The sequence below is a fragment of the Carlito syrichta genome, unplaced genomic scaffold, assembly GCF_000164805.1.
Source record: "Carlito syrichta isolate Samal-C Ts95f unplaced genomic scaffold, Tarsius_syrichta-2.0.1 Scaffold253518, whole genome shotgun sequence".
NCBI classification, from domain to species: Eukaryota; Metazoa; Chordata; class Mammalia; order Primates; family Tarsiidae; genus Carlito; species Carlito syrichta.
The window spans coordinates 584,131-592,437 of NW_007197614.1; the positions used below are offsets into that span (position 1 = coordinate 584,131).

Consider the following 8,307-nt stretch of genomic DNA (forward strand, 5'->3'; position numbering starts at 1 on the left):
TGTCCTTTGGCTCTGGTGTTCTTAGAGTGTAGCATCCATCCTCAGACCTGTCACCTCATGGTGACAACATAACTGCTCCATCTCTTCTATCTCATCTGCATTCCAGGCAGGGCTGAGGCCGAGGATAGGCAAAAAGTCTGTGTTAAAGGGTCAGTGCTTTGCCAGAGTCTATTTTTCTTTTCTTTTCTTTTTTTGAGGTGGAGTCTGACTCTGTTGCCCAGGCCGTGAGCATGCCACTGCAACCTCGACTTGCTTGGCTCAGGCTATCCCTCCGGCTCAGCCTTCCAAGTAGCTGGAACTACAGGCGCGCACTACCACACCTGGCTAATTTTTTGATTTATTGTAGAGATGAGGTCTCACCAAGTTGCCCAAGCTGGTCTCAAACCCCTAAACCCAGGCGATCCTCTCGCCTCAGCCTCCCCAAAGTGCTGAGATTACAGGCTTGAGCCACCGCGCCCAGCCCAGAAGTCTTATCAAACAATTTCTGCTTACATCTCATCGGCCAGAACCATGTCACTGGACACCTTGGGTTAAAAGGAGGCTTGCAAATACAAGCTTCTGGCCAGGCACATTTATGGTACCTACCCTCACCCCTCACCACGACCACCAAAGTCCTGTTGGTAAGGAAGGACAGGGGGGTGGGTGTCAGGAAGCTAGCCATGTGCCATAAGGGAGTCAACAAAAGTGAATGTTTCATAAAAGCACAAGGTCAGAGGTGAACTTTGGGGCTGGCATCAACTGTGCAGGGGCCAGCTCTACTGCGCGTAGGAAACTAAGGATCCAGGCAGCAATTGGTAGCGTTTGGAGGCCACCGCTTAGATGCATGCTGCCTGCCAGGGTGCTGCTTTTCCACATACTCAGAGCGTGGGAAGTAAGTGGGCAGAGATGTGGCTTTGTTTTATGTGTCCTTCATGGCAGGGGCCCCCAAGCTCCAGGCCGTGGACTGGTACCGCTCCGTGGCTTGTTAGGCTTGCATAGCAGGAGGTGAGTGGCAGGTGAGTGGAGCTCTGTCTCCTGTCAGATCAGCGGCGGCATGAGAGTCTCATAGGAACCTATTGTGAACCGCACGTGCGAGGGGTCTAGGCTGTGACTCCTTATCAGAATCCAGTGCTGATGATTGGAGGTGGAGCTGAGGCGGTGAGGCCAGTGCTGGGGAGCGACTGCAAATACAGATGAACATCAGACGTGAGGTTTGACTGCACAAGCCCCATCCTCCCCCGTTTGTGGGAGGATTGTCTTCCACGAAACTGGTCCCCGACGCCCCAAAGACTGGGGGTAGTTGCTCCACACGGTGCTCAAGGGAAAGCAGTGGACGAGGGCAGGCTGGGGTCGGGGCACTGAGTCAGCCCTTCCTAGCGGAGGCTGCTCCTATACACATGCGTGTGACCAGACAGCCACGCTGGACATCATAGACTGCAGTACCTGAGCTCCAGCTGGGACACAGTCCGGTACCCACCTCGAGCCTTCCCAGCACCTGGATTTTTTTGGTTCCTTGCCCAGGACCCCTGGAACTGTCCCTTGTCCAGGGGAAGTGGGTTAGTGCCTGGCTCTGTGGCTGCGGCCAGTCTCCATTCCAGCATCCGGGTGGCACAGGTGTTAAATATTTAAAATATCAGGCCCGGGAATGATGGTATTACCAACCCCTTTAGGTCGCCGTGGAAGTTAGCTGAGAGCAGAGATGTCAGACGCATCCCACAGTGGTTGATACTTCTGAGCGGGGGTGAGTTTGGGCCACACTGGGGTAGACCAGCTGCTTATCTGTCCCACATCAGGCCACTCGGTAAGTGGCACATCTTCCTTCTTCCCAGCGTGTGCCGGCAGCCCAGACAAGTCGTTGTTAGAGGAAGTGGCTTTTCCGCATAATTACGCTCCAGAGTGGCAGTGAGAACCCACACACCGCTGGAGCCACTGTTTGAGGAAGATGGGTGTCACAGTTATGGGCGAAGGAAGAGGCCACCGGAGTCTCAGCTGCATCCTGGTGTGTTAAGAATAGGCCTCTGGGCAGATCCCGAGCTCCAACAAAGCTTAAAAAATGATGCTGGTGATGGTGAGGGTGAGGAGGATGGTGAGGGGGATGAGGATGGTGAGGGTGGTGATGAGGGTGACGGAGACCGTCACGATGATGACAATAGTGATGTGGTGTTGAGGATGGGGACACTGGTGGTGGTGATGGTGATGAGGACGATATGATGGTGGTGGTGATGGCCACAAGGGTGACGACGCAGGTGAGGGTGGCGCAGGTGAGGGAGACGATGCCGACGACAGTGATGATGAGGACAGCGGTGACGTGGTGATGACGACGGTGGTGATGACAGGGGTGAGGAGGATGACGACAGGGACGAGGAGGGTGAAGGTGATGGAGTTGATGCCGGTGGTGGTGACGGTGATGGTGGTGAGGAGGGGGACGGCCATGATGAGGACGGGGATGATGGAGACGGCAGTGATGTGGTGATGAGGACGGTGGTGACGACAGGGGCGAGGAGGATGGCGACCGGGACGAGGAGGGTGAAGGTGATGGAGACGCTGCCGGTGGTGGTGGTGGTGGTGGTGATGGTGGCGGGGACAGCCACGATGAGGATGGGGATGACGGAGACGGCAGTGATGTGCTGATGAGGACGGTGGTGGTGACAGGGGCGAGGAGGGTGAAGGTGATGGAGACGCTGCCGGTGGTGGTGACGGTGATGGTGGTGAGGAAGGGGACGGCCATGATGAGGACGGGGATGACGGAGACGGCAGTGATGCAGTGATGAGGACGGTGGTGGTGATGGTGGTGGTGACGGTGATGAGGACGATATGGTGGTGATGGCGATGGTGGGGCGACAAGGGTGACGACGGAGGTGAGGGTGGTGAAGGCGAGGGAGACGATGCCGACGACAGTGAGGATGAGGACGGCGGTGACGTGGTGACGACGGTGGTGATGACGGTGGCGATGAGGATGACGACAGGCTGAGGAAGCTGAAGGTGGCGGAGACGATGCCGAGGACAGTGATGGTGAGGATGGTAGCGATGACGATGGTGGTGACGGTGATGAGGATGACGACCGGGACGAGGAGGGCAAAGGTGATGGAGACGCTGCCGGCGGTGGTGGTGGTGATGGTGGCGGGACAGCCACGATGAGGACGGGGATGACGGAGACGGCAGTGATGCGGTGATGAGGACGGTGGTGGTGACGGTGACGAGGATGACGACGGCGAGGCGGAGGGTGAGGGTGGTGGAGACGATGCCGACGGTGAAGAAGATGGCGAAGGTGGTGGGGAGGATGCTGGAGATGGCAATGAGGGTGATGCCTCCTAACGGGCACCTAATAGCCGTCCATACTTCAGGGTGCATGTGTTGTTTTGATCGATGTACAATGTAGAATGATCAAAACCAGGGTAACTAGAATCTCTGTCACTTCTTATATTGATCTTTTCTTTGTGCTGGAAACTTTCCAGTTCTTCCCTTCTAGCTATCTGGAAGCACACAATAAACAACTGTTGGCTGTAGTCACCCTCCTCTGCCACTGAACACTAGGCCTTATTGCTTCCGGCTGTATTTTGTCCTGTATTTTGTAAACAATGTCTCAGTGACTTGTATAGAGTGAGCACAGCTCTCCCTGCCAGATGGAAGCTCAACCCCAAAGCTGCACCATCTAACCACCCTGGGGTTAGAGGTGTACCCATCACCACCACAGCCCACTGTTATTGACAGACATCTGCTGCTGCATTTCCCGCACAAGTCAGGTACCCACCTCTTGGGCAGGTGCCAAGGTCCAGTTCAGAGTCCTCCCAGCTTTGAGACTCAAGGATCTATATTGGGGTTGGCAGGTAGAGGAGGCAAGCAAACGCTGCGTGCTTGCCAGGAACATGTTTTTTCCCTTCTCACAAATGCTGGCATTATCAAGATAGGGGTTCAGTGAAAACAAGATAGAAACTGTCTTCTTGAGTTGTTGGCAACACTGAGTGTGGAAGATTATACGAGTGTCCAACGTGTCCCCTGTCCTCTCTGCATGAAGTCTGTGCTTTCTCCCCCCGCCCCACGCCCCACCAGCATCATCCTGGTCATGTGACTGCCTTTGCTAATGAAGTGTGAGTGCGTGTGACATGTCCCCCTTCCCAGCAGAAGCCATGAAGGCCATGGTGTGGTTCTGCCATGACTCCTTGCCCTGTACTGGGTGACTGGGGATGCCTCGGGCAAGAGTGGCTCCTTCTGGTTGGGTTTGCAATGCTGACAGCATGGGCAGGGCTGACACCAGCTATTGACGCTGGTGACGGCGGGCAAGACATTGACCTTTGCCTCCGGAAGCCACAGAGCTCTGGGGTTGTTTGTTGAGGCCATGTAATCCAGTCTCAGCTGTCCAAGGTGGCTTATGAATGATCTGGAAGAGGTGTCTGTAGCCTAGGCTCAAAGCTGGTGCCCAGCTCTGCTTTTTTTGCCTGCAGCTGAGGACTCCTCCCAGGTCAGAACCCCACCCCATGCACGGGCACATACCCATCCGGGGAGTTCCTCTTCCTGGCCACGGGAGGAGTTCACAGGGAGTCTCACTCTTGGTGCCTTCTCCAGACCCTCAGGGCTCAGTCAAGGAGATGTGGGCATGTTCTCACCTCCCTAGCTAGCAGAATCGGAAGCAGTTCCCTGTGTCACCCAGACAGGATGCCAAATGTCTGACACTTTCATGTGCTTGAATCCTCCCTTCCCTTAAGATCCAAATAATTTTCCTCCAGCTCCAATCTGTGAACTGTGTGAAGTCCAGCACACCCCGCCCCGGCCAAGGCCCCAGAGTCTTCTGGAACAGGAGAAAGGGGGTTCTCCCTAAGCCCCTTCCTGAGTGGATCTGTGGGTCCCAGTGCTTCCTCTTGCTCCTCCGGCCACCGTGGCCCCCCACTCCCACTCCCCAGGGACACCGCTTCCATCAATTCCCCAAACCTGGGCACAAGCTCAACTCCCTGGGGGTCTGGCAGAAGTGGAGCAGACTGCAACACGGGTCGGAAACCTGACGTCTGGGTCCCAGACCCAGTCATAAGAAAAATGTAAGAACTCCACTGGGCACCACGGCCCCTCCTCCTTGGAACTTCCTCAGCCGGACTCGGTTTCCCCACATGTATTGGCCCACTGGGACCATCCCCTCTCCTCTCTAACTTCAGACCCCCAAATCTCAACACCCCAGTCTTGCCAGGGAACTGCTTTCACATCCCGTCACTTTATTTTGCAATGCAAATCCATCCACGGTCTCCTCATCCTTTCCCATCTAAATAGAGGAGGCAAACCCATCAACACGGAGAATCCACAGAAGCCTTGGATGAGTCTTCTCCATCCTGGGCCAGGTCACATGCTTAGTCGGCCTCTTTCCATCTGCCCAGCGAGTGTACCCTTCACTGAGAGCTAGCCCAAGGATCACCTTTCCTCTCTCTGATACACACGTGTGTTTGTTTGTCTGTTTGTTTTTGACAGCTGCCCACCAGGGCAGGGAGTGTTTTATTTCACAGCCAGGAAAGGACGAGGCCACGGCCTCAGTAGCAGCAGAGGCAGCCCATCCCAGCCCCTGCCCTCTGGCCTTGGGGCGGCAGCCGGGAGGCGGCCGGGGTGCAGCCTCCCGCCACCGGGGCCGGCGGGCCACGGAGTAGTATCGGGCAGCAGCAGCAGATCACGGTGCGGGGAGGGGGTGACCGTCGGGCCGCTGAAGCCCTGTGGGTAGTGTCTGGCAAGGCAGGGGGTCTGGACGTCCAGGCGGGGGCGTGAAGGCGGCTCAGTCGGCCGTGAAGACGCAGCTGGAGATGTCGTCCAGCAGCCAGTCGATGCCGGGCAGCAGGTTCTCCCCAGGGACGGCGCTGCAGCCCTGGATGCACCACTGGTGGCTGTGGCTGGAATCCTGCTCCAGGGCCTCGCGGGTGGTGTCAGGGGACAGTGCTCCAGGCAAGTCCTGCTTGTTTGCAAAGATGAGGAGGGTGGCTCCGGCCAGGCGCTCCTCGACCAGCAGGCCCTGGAGCTCCCGTTGGCAGTCCTACATGCGCTGGTGGTGGGCGCTGTCCACCACCCAGATGGGGCCGTCGGTGATCTCAAAGTAGTTCCTCCAGTAGGACTGCAGGGACTTCTGGTCGCCCACGTCCCAGATGTTCAACTTGAATCCTCTGTGCTCCAGGGTCTTGATGTTGAAGCCCAGTGTGGGGGAGATGGTGTCGATGTCTTCACCATTGAAGGGATGGTTGTTTTGCCCGCATTGTCCAGGCCGAGCATGAGCAGTTGCAGCTCCCGCTCTTTCTGCTTCGTTTTCTTCCCACACGTGTGTTTTAATAGGCGGTGGCGCCCAGGATTTTCTCTCGCCGTCTGCCCCGGGCTGCGGAATGATGACTCTGTGAGTCATTTTGTTGGTGGGGGTCCCAGCATCTCTGCTTCCACTTCTACCTGGAGGTCTGGCCTCTGTTGCTGTGCTGGGCTGGGTGTGCAGCCTCAACCGGGAACAGCTCAGAAGTCACGGGGGTGGAATTCCAAAGTCCCCAGCACATGACTTCCCTGGGAAGAAAAAGTGACTTTGAGCCACCCCCTCCCTCCCTGAGACACATGCAAGTTTTATTGGGTGGGGGGAGCCGGTGGGGTGGGGAGGAGAAGGTGATACTCCTGTGAGTGCTTTCAAGAAACTGATCATAATTTTAATCAGCATTTTCCCTTCCATTTAAAATCGCAAACTTAGCTACTTAATCAAATGTCATGGCTAAGACACATTTACCTCCTTGGGAGAAAAATGAACAATGGCAGCTCAATTTGGCTTTGGATGGGTTTTAAAAATAGTCAAGTCTGTGAAGGCCATTAGACAAATGGCCTAAGAGCTTCAAAGAGGACCTCCTGCCGGGTCAGCCTCCTCCTCGGTTGGGGAAATAGGGAAGGGCCAGAGCAAGGAGTCAGGGAGGCCTGTGCTTGCTTCTCAGTGGCTCCAGGGTGTAGGCTTTTCGCAGGGGGGATTCAGAAAGAACTTTCCACAGTAGGGACAACTGAAAAGTTCCGTTTTGAAGGTGCTGCAACTGGGTGTTTGTGTGTGTGAGAGAAAGAGAGAGAGAGAGAGAGAGAGAGAGAGAGAGAGAGAGAGAGTGTGTGTGTGTGTGTGTGTGTGTGCACGCGCGTGTGCGTGCATGTGTTGGGGTGGGAATGACAATCTGCCTTCCCAATTCCCTAGGGGAGAAAAGTAGGCAGGTTGGAAGACTGAGAGCCTTCGAAGTGCCAGAAAACCAGATACATAAACAGAGACATACAGGAGGGTTTTCATTGTTTTACAGTGTGTAAAAAATGACAGTGATTTTGTCAAGAGACAAAATGAAGTCAAACAAAATAGTAGGTGGATGCTCTCTTTGGAGAGACCTGGAAAGCTACCCTAGGGAAAAGAGACATCCGTGTACCCTGGTCCTAAATCATAATTTCCCTCCTGGGCGGGGGTAGAGGCAGCTTCCCTCCCCAGTGAGGAGGCCTGCACTGGCCCGGGGAGTGTCAGCTGCAGACTTTAGGCTCTGACATTCCCTGGAGACTTCTGTCAGGCTTGTTCCAGAAAACATTTCCTTCTGCTGCCTTTTTAGATCGGGGATCCCCAGTGTACCTGGATCAAATTCAAAGGGTCTTAAACTTGGACGGGGGAAACTTGGCATCTTTATTTTTGCTGACCATAACTGAAATTTAGCATTTCCGTTCATTATGAATGTAGGTGACACAACACAGTGGTCAGACGGCGCCCGTGTCGGGCACACAGAGAGCCCACAGGCGTTTTCCTATGTCATGGCCATGGTGGCAGATATCTCAAAACATTACTGCTGCATATCTCGACATCACAAGAGAGGCACCTTTGGATTTGTCGACTGCTTACTTGATGTCCTGATTAAAAAAGAAACATGTATTGCTGTATTAGAAATTTATTATTCTTTTGATAATGCACTTCAAAGTAATTGGTCTCCTAATAACCCCGTGCTTCTTGGCCTAGGCGCTTAGAAACCAGGCCAGCCGGTTTCCCCAAAGCCGCCGGAGAGGCTCCTGGAACAGGTCCGGTCGGGACCCCCCTCGCTCCCACCCCAGGCCACCCGGCGGGCCGTCTGGTGGGCCCGCGTCCCCCAGGAGGGTCCTGGCGGCGGGGAGCGCCTCCCGGATCCGCACCCCCACCTCGGCCCGCCAGGTGGCAGCAGTGCGAGCTCCCGGCCTTCTGGTCACCCCGGCCCCAGCTTGGGTACCGGGGCCTCCCGCGCCGCTCAGTGGGGTGGGCCCCTCGCGCCCCGCAGGAAGGGGGCTCGGGGGAAGCTGCTGCCTCGCCCTGGGCCTCTCTGGGGCCTCCACCGACCGGCTCGCGGACCGCCA

The 8,307-nt window shown here is 55.9% G+C and overlaps 1 pseudogene; it reads right to left on the bottom strand.

Moving 5' to 3' along the window:
* Positions 1–5,725: 5,725 nt before the first annotated feature.
* LOC103253794 lies at positions 5,726–6,313 on the bottom strand (annotated as a pseudogene).
* Between the last annotated feature and the right edge of the window lie 1,994 nt (positions 6,314–8,307).